We start from the raw sequence: 15,918 nt of genomic DNA on the forward strand, positions 1-15,918 counted from the left end.
GAAAGAAAATATCTTACAATATTGATCTTTGTGCTTTGCCCAGCCAATATCCTTGTACGAAATCTTTTCCTTGATCACAGCACACATGTTCCCTTGAGCAATAAGAATTTTATAGCATAAATAAAATACTAGTAAATTGTAAAAAGTAAAAAGGGAAGGTGTGAAGAAGGGTGCAGAATTTATGTCAGAAAGATGTACTTGGACTATAAGTAGATGATGCACCTGGACAGTAAGTATATGATGAGCCGTCTTCCTGGGGAAGTCCAAAAAGGATGGAAGCCTGAGAGGAGGTATGTGGGTAAGACACAGGAGAGGAGACTTGAGAGAATCACACAAAAGTGGAGCAAGTCAGAATGAGGAGACTGGTGAACGCTAATAGCCGGCATCGAAGAGTTTTGGGGAGGCCCAGATGACACCTAATACAAATAACTCGCACTTATTCAGCACTTAATTCGTGGTAGGCATTCTAAGTGCTTTTACATATAATAATTAATCTAAGAAGATGGTTTAATTCAAACAACATGTGAGGTAGGAAGAATTATTTTTCCATATTGTACATGAGGAAATAGGTATAGAATTTTCCCCAAAGCACAACTTTAAATGGGGTCAGAAATTCAAATCCAAACAGTCTGGTTCCAGAGCCTCATTCTAATCACCATTGCAAATGTGTGTAGCTCATTTGTTAATAGTCTGGAAAATTGCTGCATGAGGGCCAAGAAGTAACAATGTTAGCCATTCTTCATTTTACTGTTGGGTGAAAACTTTCTATCAAAAGTTACCTATATGAGATCTGGATGCTGAAGTTCAAGACTATGGGACAGGAAGCACTAGCCATATGCTCTTCAGGTTCTGGAAATGTAGGTTGGTATTGGACTGAAGGTTAGTTGACAGCACTCTAAATAAAACCTGCTTTAAATTTAACCAGACAGGATTTAAGCAATGCCCCCACCCCATAATAATCTCTCTGGTTAACAATTCTTGCCCACAAATGAAGGAGAAAAATGCTGAAGCATAAGGCTAGGGCTCCTTAGTAACAGGTATCAGCCAGCAGAGCCAAAATCTGCATGATGAGAAAATGAGAGCTAAAAAACCACAATTTTTCACTGCAGCTTTGCTGGGCTTCAGAAAAAGGAGTTGCTCACTGGCCTTCCAAGAATTAACTGCTAAGATGTGCTGGTCTTGGTACTTGCCAGAGAAGGCTGCGGAACTCTTATTTTCTTGTGAAGGCCAAAGGTATATAAGGAGAGGTTGGGATAAGAAAAGTGTATAGAATCCATATTTTGGGGGTTGGGATGTTTCCATTAAATTAAGAGAGGGCAAATGGGGCCATGACCAAAACTTTGTTCAGCCTCTTCCAGAGCAGTCCACACCTGGTTACAGCACTAGTGCTCTTACCTCCGGAGCTGGTGGGGCCCTAGGTGGACATTACTACAAAGTCAGAAGGAGAGCAGACATTAGAGTTTATTGGCGCTGACTAGTAGCTTACATGAAGATGGGGACAAATCTTTTAATAAGAAACAGGCAGATTTATACAATGGTAATGGAGTTTAAATTTCAGAGCTTTTTATTTGCATGCATTCCCTTCCCCAAACTGACAGATTCTTTGGAGATGCACAGCACCCAGACTTGGGGCCCTTCCCTGGCCCAGTGGTGGTCCTCGGATCTGGGTGTAGCCAGTGGACTGTCAATACCACCTCCACCTCTGGCAGGCCCCAGGCAACAGCTCGCTCCATTCCATACTGGGACCCTATCTTGATCCCAAGGAGAAGACCATAGAAGATCTACTCCTTGGTCCTGGCTGACCAAGGACCCATCTGAGGTGAGAGGATCAAAATGGGTGTGTAGGAGCAAGGGCTTGACTTCTTGTGGACCTAGACCAGCACTGTGCAGCAGCTGGCAGTCTGCAGCTGGGCCAAGGGAGACCAAAAAGGCTAGAGTTCTCCCGAGTGCTTGTGCATGGGCAAGAAGCATCATCTGAACAAGAAACTGGATAGAGGTGGAGATAAAGCATTACCTTAAACAAGTTGTGAGACTAAAAGAATCTTTACCAAATTGTCAAAAATAAAAAAATAAATTTCTATCAATCTTGCTATAGAAAAGCCTGAATTATTTTTATTCTTGCTATATAGATTGATATTATAAAATTATTGTCATAGAGAGAGGTGATTAAATAGAATACAGCCATAAATGTAGAAAAAATATTATAGAGGTATGTCTGATAATAATAATAAAGGTGCATTACAATTTTCTGGATTTGTGATATTGTCAGAGTTCTAGTTACCTATTGCTACAAAACAAGTCACCTCAAAATTACTGGCTTAAAACAGCAACATTTAATATCTTCCTAAATCTTTGATTTGGGTGGTGCTCAGGATAAATAGCCTTTTTGTTTGTTTGTATTAGGTAAGGAGGATCAAATGGGCCTGCTGGTCCACTTCCATGATGGTTCCACTCACATGGCTAGCAAGTTGGTGCTGGCTGTTGGCTGGCAGTTTAACCAGGAGCCTTAGTTCCTGTCCCTTTAGGTCCCTTGGGGGCTCTTGCTCTTCCTCACAGCACGGTAGGTGAATTCTAAGAGCCCCGTGTGAAAGTGACAAAGCTTCCTATGATCTAGTTTGCAAGTCCTAAAATGTCACTTCTGCTACAGTGAATTGGTCATTAAGCCACTAAAGCCAAACTACATTTAAGGGGTCTGGAAGTAGACTCCTCCTCTCAATGAGATGAGTTACAAAGAAACTGGACCACCTTTGTTTTACCACAGCCAGCTTCTCGAACTTTTTAATTTGCTGTGATATTTTTCTTATTCTAAATAAATATTCTTTTATATTTGACTTTGTATATGTAGTTTTGTATTCTTTCTCTTGAAGACAACCCCCAGATTGTGTAAGATTAAAGGCTCTAAAAACCTGGATCCAGCCCTAAGGGAAAATAATGCCACCTCCCCAGTGCAGATATAAACAGTTTTGAGCCTGTGTAACTTAAGTTCACAGAATTATCTTTTTTTATTTTTATTTTTTTTTTATACATTTGTCTCTGCCTTCCCCCCATTTTTAAAGATTTTATTTATTTATTTTTAGAAAAACGGGAAGGATGGGAGAAAGAGAAGGAGAGAAACATTGATGTGAGAGAGAAACAATGATCAGCTGCCTCTTGCACATGCTCCAGCTGAGAACCAAACCTGTAAACCATGGATATACCCTGACTGGGAATCTAACCAGTGACTTTTTGCTATGTGAGATGACACCAACCAACTGAGCCACACCAGTTAGGGTAGAAGAAAACTTTTTAAGACAGGGGAAATTTTTGCCTTTTTATGAATGAGAAATGTTCAGAGTGACAACAAATAAAATAAAAATGATCCACACACTTTTCAGAAGCACTGTAGATAGGTTGTAAGGTATGAAATGAAATTAAACCCATATGTGAACATGTTAAAGATTATTCACCAACAGCATTATACCCAAATCTCAGAGCTTTAAGTATGGGCCAGCATGGTGGTCAGAAAAGAAATCTTCTGGACTATTAATTCCATGGACTATCCATTCTGAATGAGTTCACTAAAATAACCCAAGACCCTGTCCCTGAAGGTCAAGTCACCTTAGACTCTCTGCCAGGGAGGTCATACCTGGATTTGAGAATAAGAAATAATAAATATGGTACCTTTGTCTAAGGAAGGCCAAGAAAAAAAATGACTACGTTGCCCTGTATGTGAAAAAGGGATGGAGTATCAATTTGGACATATGCCCAAAAGTGTTTTCAAGACCTCTGCCAGTTTTCAATGTTTAATGGAGAGGTAATTGGGGGATATAAATTACCTAGAGGCATTTATCTATTTAAATACCTTAATCATTTTTGGCAGTGTTTTGGAAAATGCAGAGCAAAAACTTCTTAAAATTAGAAAGAGCAGAGTTGATAGTGTTCCATGATAAGTATTAATGCTGACAAACCTTCATGAATTATGATGGGTGAGTAAAGACGCAGCATGGAGAGCACTGATCCTGAAAAAAATACCTGATCACCCCAATGATATCAAATTAAGAACTTTCTTGGAGGATAGTGATTACCAAAAGGCACTGTGAAAAGTATCCCCTGGTTGCTAAGCCATTAACAACTTGACAGATTATCCCATGGAGTGAAGTTGAAGGCAAGGAAGGCTACAGGCACCCAGCATGTGGCCATGCGCCTTCCCCAACTTTTCAGTACTTACAGTTGTAAGCTTGTGACCAGGCAGCCATGGAAAGCTAACTCGGTTTTCACTCACCCTACTATGCCTTTTTAAAAAAATCCTCACCTGAAGACATGCTTATTGATTTTAGAGAGAGAGAAAGGGGGAGAGGAGGGAGAGAAACACTGATGTGAGAGAGAAACATTGATTGGTTGCCTTTCCCTTGTGTCCTCAACCAGGGACTGAACCTCCAACCTAGACATGTGCTCTGACTAGGGATCAAACCCATGACCTTTCAGTTCACTGGACAATGTCCCAACCAACTGAGCCACACCAGCCAGGGCTGCTACACTTTTCCTATTGATGTCAAATTGAGGTTCAGGAGTTATTTTGCCCAAAGAAGGGAAACATAAGCCACTGGTATTCATCAGCCATTGTCTGTTTGATTGCAACCTAATATACTACTCACATATTACTGTTTTATGGCCGTAAAATGAATTATTACTTACGAATTTCAGTGATATGTAAATGGATGGACCAACAGCCACACACATTAATGCTCATTCAGGCCAAATTAGACTCCATGGTGGGTGGTTGATTTAGCTGACATACTCCAGTGTTTTTTTATAAATCGGCCCTCAGCATTAAGATATGTGGATGCACATTTCCAAAGACATTTTATATAGGTTGGTAAAAGAATTGCTCAAAAAGGGGTGAAAACGTCCTGACTGGTGTGGCTCAGTTGGTTGGCCATCATCCCACAAAGTGAAAGGTCGCCAGTTCGATTTCTGGTCAGGGCACATACCTGGGTTATGGGTTTGGTCCCTGGTTCATGCTAGAGGCCCTCTTGAAAGAATTATGGGACAAAAATTGGGTCTTCCTCTGTCCTCTCATAGTTCAGTGTCTAAGTCTAAGCTTCACTACATCATTTAAGGCAGGCAAGGTGGAGAAAAGCACCAAGAGGTTCTGCTTCATTTCTAATGACTCGCAATATTTCTTGCAAGCCTAGAGCAGAAAGAAGCTACATATGGGCAACTGCTAAGGACTGACTTCAGTGTCCTATTTAAGGCAACTAAGACAAGTCGAGCATGGCTCCTTTTTTGTTTGTTTGTTCTTTAAAAAATGTTTAATATTACAGAAGCTTATGTATGTGTTGTTGAAAAATAATACAGGCAGGCAAAAACAAAAACTTTACATTTTTCCTACCCAGAGATCCCTTCATAGTACCTCAGTGTGTATCCTTTCAGAACTTTCTCTGTGTATGAAATATGTACTCATATACATAAATATACATATAATATGCATGTATAATGTGCATATATACATATACATATATAATATATTCAATACCACACACTAATACTGTGTACCTGCTTTATTTATTTATTTTAATTTTAAAAATATGCATATTGATTTGAGAGAGAGAGGAAGGAAGAGGGAACCATTGATTTGAGACAGAAACACCAATGAACCACCTCCCATAGACATCCAAACTGGGGATTGAACATGCAAACTAGGTGTGTGCCCTGCCCAGAAATCAAACCCACAAACTTTTGTTGTATAGGACAATGCTCTAACCAACTGAACACCACCAGTCAGGGCCTGTGTACCTGCTTTTAAAAATATTTTATTTAGAAATAATTCCAAACTTACAGGGTGGTTGCAAAAATAAAAACATTACAAATAACACCTATATACCCTTTATCCAAATTCACCTATTGGGAATATTTAACTGCATTTGTTTTATTATTTGTACTATCTATTTATCTATCTAGATCTCCTCCCTCCGTGAACCACTTGAGGGTAAGTTTTACACATCAAGGTCCTTCATCCTTAAATACTTCTAAGTATATTTTCTAAGACAGCTCCCTAGTTTGAAGAGGTCTAGATGGTAGGTAACTTGGATTATTGGAGGAAAAAAGTACTTAAGAACTAATCTAGACCCAAGATAAAATGTCAGAAGACATTCAATCCAAAAGCAACACTTGTACTGATTGCACCCAGCAGAGAGCTGGCCCATTCCAGCTTGCCTACTCAGAGACTATCCAGAGAAGGAGGCCACTGAAATCAGTGTGCATTGATTTTTTGGACCTTGGACCCTGGATTTGTAATCTGACCCAGTTACCTATTTTTTTGCAGGCTGTTTTGCCCGGGAATAAATATCATAAATATAAGTGTATAAGTCCAGGAAAGTTCACTCCCCTCCTCAAAAATGAACTTGTTTATTTTCAAGCCTTTAGACAAGGTGAGATTTAGAAAGCTTGTAACAGAATGGACAGATTTACTTTGGGTAGTGAAAGAAAGAAGGAGGGAAGGAGGGAAGGAAGGAGGAGAAGAGGGAGGGAGGGAAGAAGAAAGGAGGAAGAAGGGAAGGTGAGAGAGGGAAATAGGGAGGGAGAAAGGGCAGATAATACAAAATATATGTATAATATCACATATATATATATATATAACTTCTAATTTTCAGTGTGGCTTTATTTTTTGATTGGGCAAGTCACAAAAGTCAGCTTTACAAAAGTAAGTTAATAATTCTCAAACCAAATGGAAATGACTTTTGATTATCTACTTTCTTGTTCATCTCTAATAGCGACAATAATCAGAAGGTACTTAATGAAAGCACATTCAGTCAGATTTCTCTATCTATAGAAACTAAGACCAAGGAAAATTGCAGCACATCAATTAAGGTCTTGTTGGTAAACAGTAAGAAAGCTATGAATAAAATGTTTGTCTTCTATCTTCAGTGTTAGGGTCACTAATTTACACTATTCTGCTTTTAATGAGCACTAATTATTTTACTTGTTTACTTATTTTTTCATATGCAATTCAATTTACTTATCATTTCAGATGTTTTATATTATCACAATTTCTTTTTTTAAGAGTAATCTTTAAAAATTTTTTAATTGATTTTAAAGAGAGGAAGTGGAAGGGAAAAAGAGAGAAAGATCAATTTGTTGTTCTGCTTATTTATACATTCATTAGTTGCTTCTTGTATGTGCCCTGACCAGGGACCAAAAGCACAACCTTGGCATATGGAGATGACACTATAACCAACTGAGCTACTCAGCCAGGGCACAATTTCTTAACTTGGTTGTTGGTATAATAGCTTTATTAGTTTAAGTGAAGAGATATCAGTGTCCTATGTCAAACACCATGGCTTGCAATATCTAGCTATTCTTTGTAGCAGGAACTCAGAAATTATTTCCTATGAAATAACAATGGAATAATACATGTCCTTAAATTGGTTTTATAACAGATTCAATATATCTTATAGAGAGAATCATTACCAATATCTTTTTTTCAACCCTAGGATAAAGCTAAAGTTCTTGACTTTTCCTCTGTTCCCTTTCTACTCCCTTCTGAGGATCACTCAGGGAACTTCTCTAGCTGTGCATCCTGCCACCAGCTCATATAGCACTAGATAGCTTCATCAACTCTGTTAGACTGGCAGCAAAGGAAATGGGCCCCTGGGGGTAGCTGTCCCTCCCTCTCACTTCCTCTTCATACACTTTCTCAGGACAGTCGTCTTCAACATCATGAGGATTGTCACGAATACTCCAACTTTCACACAAACTCTATGAAATCCCATTGAGCTGCACCATATTGTGTGGCATTGCTTTACCATAAACCAGGTACTTTCTTCCCAAGTCTTCCAGAATTTTATTACATGGGGTCCTTTGCCCTCTTCCATGTTATTACAAGAGTCCTTACCATATAACTCCCTCTTCTGGGAAATAGAAGACAAAGCCCCATCTGTTTCCATAGGAAAGTTGTCAGTTTCTATGTCAGCATTAGTAGTAGATACTGGTTACCCTACCTACATCATGGTTGTTGCCTTCTGAGTGTGTCTTCTTTTTAATTTACTCATGTTCTCAGCCTGCTGAATTTCAGTTTAAACCTCTTTTTCTTTTTTTTTTCATTTTTTCCCATAGCCACTGTAGTGTAGGAATTGTTCCTGATTATAGCACATAAGAAATACAGGTCTGTTGTTTAGTGTAGTGGGCAATGCAGACTGAAGTATGAGGAAGCCAGGGTGCTCACTGAGAGCCACTGAATATGGAAAATACAGACTTCCCTTCCTGAAACCTGCCCTAGAAATGGAGAATGGATTATAAGCAGAATTCTGGAACCAGAAACTTGAGTAAGGCTGCTGGCCACACCATCCATGTAATAAAAGGGTCTTGAGTTATTTTCTTCAGAATGCATTTTCTCTTAAAGAGTTCATTTTATGGGCTGGTCTAAGCTTGAAGTCTGCATCGAGAAGTGCCTATGATATTACACCAGTAATGATATTCAACTGGACCTCTGCAACCTGCAGCACCTATTGAGTGCTGATTATTTTAAAAATATAGAACTTCTGCACTTTCACAATGCTGAGCAGACTGCTGGCCACATTATATTCATGGTACATTGGTAGTAGAAATGAAAAAGTCCAATTAGGTCATCTTGTTCACTTTCTGTGGGTGTGACGGTGTCTCTTCAACTGCAATGGCTCAGCTGATGAAAATTTCATTGTGGGTTGAGAACTGATTGCAGAACTCAGGCTGCAGTAGGAGTCAGGTGGAATGAGATGATGAAATGGGTTTATTAAAAAAGAAAAATAAAGAAATAAGAAAGAAAAGCAGAAGCAGATTGGAAAACACCAGAAGGGTAGATCACTTGCAAGGTCACAACACTATGAGTGACTGTTAGATGTCATCAGTCATCTGTAAACAAGGCTATTCAGTTTATTCTAAATAAAAATAAAAGCCATTCGTTGCGGGGAGTGACACATTGTGAGGAGCGCTGTGGTGGAGCACAGGGCTCCTGGGTCTGAGGGTTACAGTCTGGAGCCAGCTGAGGAGAGAGTGGGGCTCTGAATCCCGCAGAGCCTGTCCCGGGGTTGTCACGGATGGGAGAATTAACAGGAGTCATCACAAACACTTCTCTGTTTGCTGGGAGAGGGGACATGGCTCTTCCCTCTAGGGGAGAGAAGGTCCCAACCTCAGTGTCCAAAGGCTTTTATTGAGAACCATAGGCACAGGGGTACACAGCAAAGCTCTTCAATCAATGTCAAAAGGCTGTGCTTACAGAAAACAAATAGAGATCACAAATATCAATTGGAGAAACACAAGAGATCTGCCTCAGGTCAGGGTCTATGAATAATGTAAATAAATCTCCTTTCCAGTATGAGCCAGTTATCATGGCTTTTTGAGGGAAGAACAAAGCATGCTTAGAGGAACTTACTTCTAGGCCTGATTGTCCTTGAGAACCGCCTGATCCAGTTTAGGGCCGTACCTGCCTTGAGTATTGTTTCAAACCTGAGCCAGGCAGGCAGGGCAGAGCCACCAAGAGATAAGACTTCTTTCAGACAGAATAAGGACTCTGCCCGGTCCAAGCCAAGCTGAGGGGTGCGGGCTTTTTTGCCGTTTCTCCGTGTCCCCCAAGTTCTTGTTTGCTGCCCATACCTGCTGATGTCTATCTTAGGTCATTTTCTCTGCATGAGAAAAACTTACCTGTCATGGATCACTGACCATCACAGAGTCAAGCAGGGGGATGTGAGAGAGCCCCTGCTCCCTCTGCCAGGGAGACAGGTTTCATCTCCTCAGTGGCCTCTTTTCCCCAGACCACCTTGATTATTTCCAGCCTTGGGGCTCTCTCATCTATCCGCGGGGCTACACTCCCTGAAACCAAGTGGGGCGTTTCCAACACCATTTTGTACTTTTTTAGGAAGATCATTCAGCAGAGCTGAGTTCTGGCAGCCTAGAGGTCAGTTCTTTTTTGTTTTAGTCTCTTAGCTAAACTTCAAATGAGGGTGGAAATAAAAAAGATGTAGTAGAAAATAAATTTTAACTTAATACATAGGAAATTTATCTTCTTGATGTTTGTGCAGCTTTCCATGACCTCATGCTGATACCTGCCTTCTGCTTTAGTAAGCTGGTAGGCCATTAGAAAAGACACATTTATTCATCTCCCTAGCAACCTGAAGGAAATCCCTCTGGCTTCGCCTCTCAGCTTCACCTCATCACAGTCCCATTTTGTTACCTCTCTGACTTTATTCCTCCTCCCCCCTCCCCACTCTGTTCTAAATGTGTTAGTTTCCTCACTGTTTCTCAAACATGCCAGGGATCCCCCACCTCAGTACTTGTCATTCTCTCTACCTGGATTGCTCCTTCCTCCCTTTCTCCCTGCCTCCCACCCTCCCTCCTTCTCTCTTTCCCTTCCCTCCTCCCTCCCTCCTTCCTTTTCTCCCTCCCTCCCTCCCTCCCTCCCTTCCTTCCTTCCTTCCTTCTTTCCTTCCTTCCTTCCTTCCTTCCTTCCTTCCTTCCTTCCTTCCTTCCTCCCTTCCTTCCTTCCTTCCTTCCCTATCCAAAGTAAATCTGTTCCTCTTTCTTTCCAAAGGATCTTACCTTCTCTAAAGGGTGGGGGAAAAACAAGTTCTTTTGTAACAAGGGAGGTTGAACCCTCCTGGACTTTAAAGACTCGTATTTATGATATTCATTTCTCCATCACATCTTTCAGTCTCACTTCTTTCAGGTTTTTACTCATCTTCTCAGTGAGAACTTTCTGGGCCACCTTGCCTAACATTTTAATATTCTTCTAAATTACCTATAACTCCTGTTCCCCATGTTAATATTTTTCACCTTAGCACTTATCACTACTGAGTATAAAATACATAATTTACTTATTTATATTATTATCTACTTCCTTTCTTCCCCACGAGATTATAAAATTCATGAATGTAAGAATTTTTATCTTTTTATTTGCATGCCATATCCTAGAACCTGGAAGAGTGGTTGGCACATGAGAGGCATTTAATACACATTTACTGAATGAATAAATTGAATGAATGAGTGAGAGGAGCTGACTTTTGAAGCTAGGTTTTTATTGGAACTCCCACAGTTAGAGGAACTTTCTAACATGAAATCAATGAACTTCCACACCTTACCCTCACCACTCACATGATAGAATCAACACAATTAGAGAAACCCCTGCATAGAAATTCAATTAGAAATCTCAGGAAGTAAAATGCACTTTAAGCAACAAGTACTGGATTTAGGAGCATAAGTCTAACAAGACAGACTTTAACTCCCAAAATTTGGTCAAAAGAAAGAGTAGGAGACATCAAGATAGCTGCAGAGTAGGTGGGAGCTACTCTCTCCTCCTTCTGGCACCAAACCAGACTTCCAGATAAATTATAGAATAATCAACCTGACTAACCAACTTAAAGACGCTGAACTGGAGTATTACAACCAAGGATTTACAGAAAAAGGTCACATAGAGACTGGTAAAAAGCACAGAAATGCAGAGGGCTGGCTCTTGCACCCATTTGTGACCACTGAGAAGCTAGAGAAATATCTCAGCTGCAAAAGTCTCCTCTGAGGAGTGTGGAGTCTCCACCCCATGCTGGTATCTCCAACCCAGAGCACCAGGGCTGGGACGATGAGCCTACATAGGATCTGGCAGTAAAAAATCAACAGAGACTCTGTCTGCCAGAATGAAGAGAAAGTCTGCTAAAACCCAGGTGTTCTCTTAAAGAGCCAATGCACAGGACCTTGTTCTCAGACACTCACCCAGTGTTACAAAAAAGGAAGGCAATTCAAAGCATATGGTGGTCATAAAGGGAAAATCTTGGTGGCATGCCCCAAAGAGAGATCTGGAGGGTGAGCTACTGAGGTCCTTCTTCTGGGTCCTATCCTATACCACCCTCAGGCTCCATATTCCCAGAGTTGAGCACTCTATTCTTACAGCACCAGCCTGGGAAGTACACTAACCCAGACCTCCAACTACTGGCTGAACCACCCTGTTAAGTTTGAGTCTTGCAGAAAGGTCTGTTGGATGTCCCCAACGGGGACCTTTGGTGCACTCTTTTTCTAGAGAAACTCTAGGCAAACACTCAGACAGTCATTAAGCTATGTGGCTTTGGAATGGAGACCAGTCTTGCCTTCCTACTCAGGCTTGGCTAGCACCACCCACAACGGAAACCTTTTTTAATCTGTCCTCTTAAATTTCAGTGACTCTGCCCAGCTTCGCTTGCTTCTGCAGTGGGGCTGGCTGGCTGTACCCAACCTGAAGTTGTGATGTGTTCCTCCTGGGCGAGCTAAAGTTGGAGACTCTGGCAGAGACTGAGTGGTATGGCTTTGGATTAGTGGCCACTTTCCCCCTTTTGAGTGCCTGACTGCATTAGCCCAAGTAGGAGAACCATTAGCCCCATCCTCTCGACACTGGTTACCCTGCCCTACTGATCTCATGCCTTGTGGAAGGGTCTGTGGGTCTCAGTTAGCATGGGCCCACTCTACAGTCTTCCTTTGGAAGGCTCTGGAGGAAGACCAGGCAACCTCAGGAGGTGGTTAAGTAGACGACTGGTGAAGGCAGACCTCAGGGAACCTCAGACATTTTATTGATGTGCCCTCAGCTCAGAGCTGGAGGAAGCCAGCCCTTATACACAGCTTGGCCCTTTCCATGCACACCCAAGCCCACCATATGCAACCACAGTGAATAGCATGGTAGCTCCAGACAGGTAGCCCAAGGCTGATTACACACAACATCTGGTATTGACCTGCACAGAAGCCCCATCCAAGCGGACCCAGAACCAACACAACTATCAGTGGCAGGATTCAGACCACATCAGAGCTTAACCCAATTAACAACACAGGTGGTACACCAAAGGGGCATTCTGGCAGGCACCAGACCCTGCTGGGAACAACTCTGCCTCTGGGGGCAGCCCTTTCACAGCAACTCATGTATGGTGATTGAGCTCTATCCTTATAGTCAGTCAGCTTGTGGGTACACTTCACCCATGAATGGGCCAGCAGCATTTAACACTCAACCACACAAGAAACATTCCTGAAGCACTTAGCTCAGGTGACCTGGAAGATTATGACAATGAACCCCACAAGATAACTACATCATAAAGTCATCATAACAAGTTTAGGAGTCTACCTGACACTCAGAGACAAACATGAAAAGGCATACAAAATGGGGAAATAAAAAAAATATGCACCAAATGAAAAAACAAGAGAAATCCTCAGAAAAAAAAAATAAATGAAATGGAAGAAATCAAGATACTAGATGCAGTTTTAAAAAAATAGTTATAAGGATGCTCAAGGACCTTAGAGGAACAATGGATAATCCCAGTGAGAACTGAAACAAAGAGATAGTAAGTGTTGAAAAATGCTGATCTATCCAACAAGACTGTCATTTAAAATTGAATATGACATATTTTCCCAGACTCCCGCAAAAAAAGCTAAAGAAGTTTATTACCACCAAACCAGTATTGTAAGAAAATTTGAAGGGTCTTGTTGAAGAAGAAGGAGAAGGAGAAGAACAAGAAGGAGGAGAAAGGAAAGAAAGAAGAAATAGAGAGAGGGATATAGGTATAAAGAATAAAATGGCAATAAATAAGTACCTATCAATAATAACTTTAAATGTAAACAGATTAAATGCTTTGATAAAAAGACAAGGATAGCTGAATGGATATGAAAATATGACATATATATTTGCTGTCTACATGAGATCCACCTCAGAACAAAAGGTATACCTGGATTGAAAGTGAAGGTATGAAAAGGTATATTCTATGCAAATGGAAACAACAAAATAAACCTGTGATAACAATACTTATATCTGACAAAATAGACTTCAAAACAAAGGCCAAAACGAGAAACAAAGAAGGGTACTACATACTACTAAATAGATCATTGTAACAAGAAGACACAACCCTTGTAAATATAAATGCACTAAACATAGGAGCACCTAAATATATTTTTTAAATCTTGGTGGATATAAAGGAAGAAATCAATAGTAATAATCATAGTGAGGGATTTTAACACCCCATTGACATCAATGAATAGATTTTCCAGGAAAAAAAATCAATGAGGCAACAGAGACTTTATTATTTTTTTTATTTATTTACTTTTTAAATACATTTGTCTCTGCCTCCCCCCCACCTCTTTCCCTTGCCCCCTCCCTTTAAATGACATACTAAACCAGATAGATTTAATTGACATTTATAAAATATTTCATCCAAAAACAGCAAAGTACATTGTTATCAAGTGCACATGGAGGATTCTCTTGAATAAACCACTTGTTAGGACACAAAGAAATTCTTAATAAATTCAAGAAGATTGAAATCATAACAAGCATCTTCTCTGAACACAATAGTATGAAACCAGAAATCAATCACAGAAAAAAAATGGAAAAACACACAAATATGTGGAAACTAAATAACATGTTACTAAACAACAAATGGATTAATAGTGAAATAAAGGAAGAAATAAAAAGTTACCTTGAAACATAAAAATGAACAAAGAACATCCCCAAATATATAGGATATACAGGATGTAGTACTAAGAGGGAAATTCATAGTATTACAGGCTTACATCAAGAAGCCAAAAATAAAAAATAAAAAAACAACTCAAATAAAAAATCTAACACTACAGCTAATAGAGCTATAAAAAGAACAACAAACAAAGCCCAGAGTAAGTGGAAGAGAAAAAATAATAAAGATTAGAATGGAAATAAATGACAGAAAAATACAAAAGATCAATGAAACCAAGAGCTGGTTATCTGAAAATGTTATCAAGACTGACAAAATTTTAACCAGACTCATCTAGGAAAAAAGAGAGAAGACCCACATAAGTAAAATCAGAAATGAAAGAGGGTAAGTAACAACTGACATCACATGAATAAAAGACACTGTAAGAAAATATTTTGAACAACTTATGCCAACAAATTGAACAACCTGCTCTACATGGATAAATTCTTAAAAACACAATCTTCCAAAATTGAATCAGGAAGGAACAGAAAATATGAATATACCAATTATAACTAATGATATTGAAGCAGTAATCAAAAAATTCCTAGTAAACAAAAGTCCTGGGTCAGATGGCTTCATAGGTGAATTTGCCAATATAACCAGAGACATTGAAATAAAGAACAAACTGACAGTAACCACAGGTGGGGGGAAGGGGATAATGGGAGAAAGAAGAGGAAGGGTCATCAAGGACCCATGGACAAAACCAAAGAGGGGTAGGATTGAGGGTAGGAGGTGGGGGTGGGTGGGGTGGGGGAGTGGTGGCGGGGAAATGGATACAACTGTACTCAAACAACAGTAATAAACAAACAAACAAACAAACAAACAAACAAAATGGGCAAAAAAAAGAACATCTATCCTTCTTAATCTATTACAAAAAATTCAAGAGGAAGGAAAGCTCCCAAGCTCATTTTATGAAGCCAGTATTATCCTAATTCCAAAACCAGATTTAGACACTACAAAGAAAAAATTATAGGCCAATATTCCTGATTAACATAAATGCTAAAATTCAAGACTATACTTTCAGGAATCATTTCTATAGTTTGTTACATAAATGCTAAAATTTGAAACAGAATATTAACAGACCAGATCCAGCAATACATTAAAAAGATCATACACCATGATAAAGTGAGATTTATTCTGGAGATGCCAGGTTGGTACTATATTTGCAAATCAATAAATGTGCTATACTACATAAACAAAATGAATGATAAAAATCACAGGATCATATCCGCAGAAAAAGCATTCAATAAAATCCACCACCCATTTATTATAAAAACTTTCAACAAAGTGGGAACAGAAGGAACATTCCTAAATAGGCTATATATGACAAATCCACTGCCAGCATCCTACTCAATGGGCAAAAACTAAAATTGTTTCCCTTAAGGTCAAGAACAGGACAGCTTTCACCACTCTTAGTAAACATGGTCTTGGAAGTCCTAGCCAAAGCAATCAGAGAAGAAGA

At 39.7% G+C, this 15,918-nt stretch overlaps 1 pseudogene; it reads left to right on the top strand.

The window, feature by feature from the left end:
- Positions 1-15,464: 15,464 nt before the first annotated feature.
- Positions 15,465-15,542, top strand: LOC129073734 (uncharacterized; annotated as a pseudogene).
- Positions 15,543-15,918: the final 376 nt, after the last annotated feature.

The sequence above is a fragment of the Pteronotus mesoamericanus genome, unplaced genomic scaffold, assembly GCF_021234165.1.
Source record: "Pteronotus mesoamericanus isolate MK-2021 breed Mesoamerican mustached bat unplaced genomic scaffold, CSHL_Meso_final contig_42, whole genome shotgun sequence".
In the NCBI taxonomy this organism is placed as follows: Eukaryota; Metazoa; Chordata; class Mammalia; order Chiroptera; family Mormoopidae; genus Pteronotus; species Pteronotus mesoamericanus.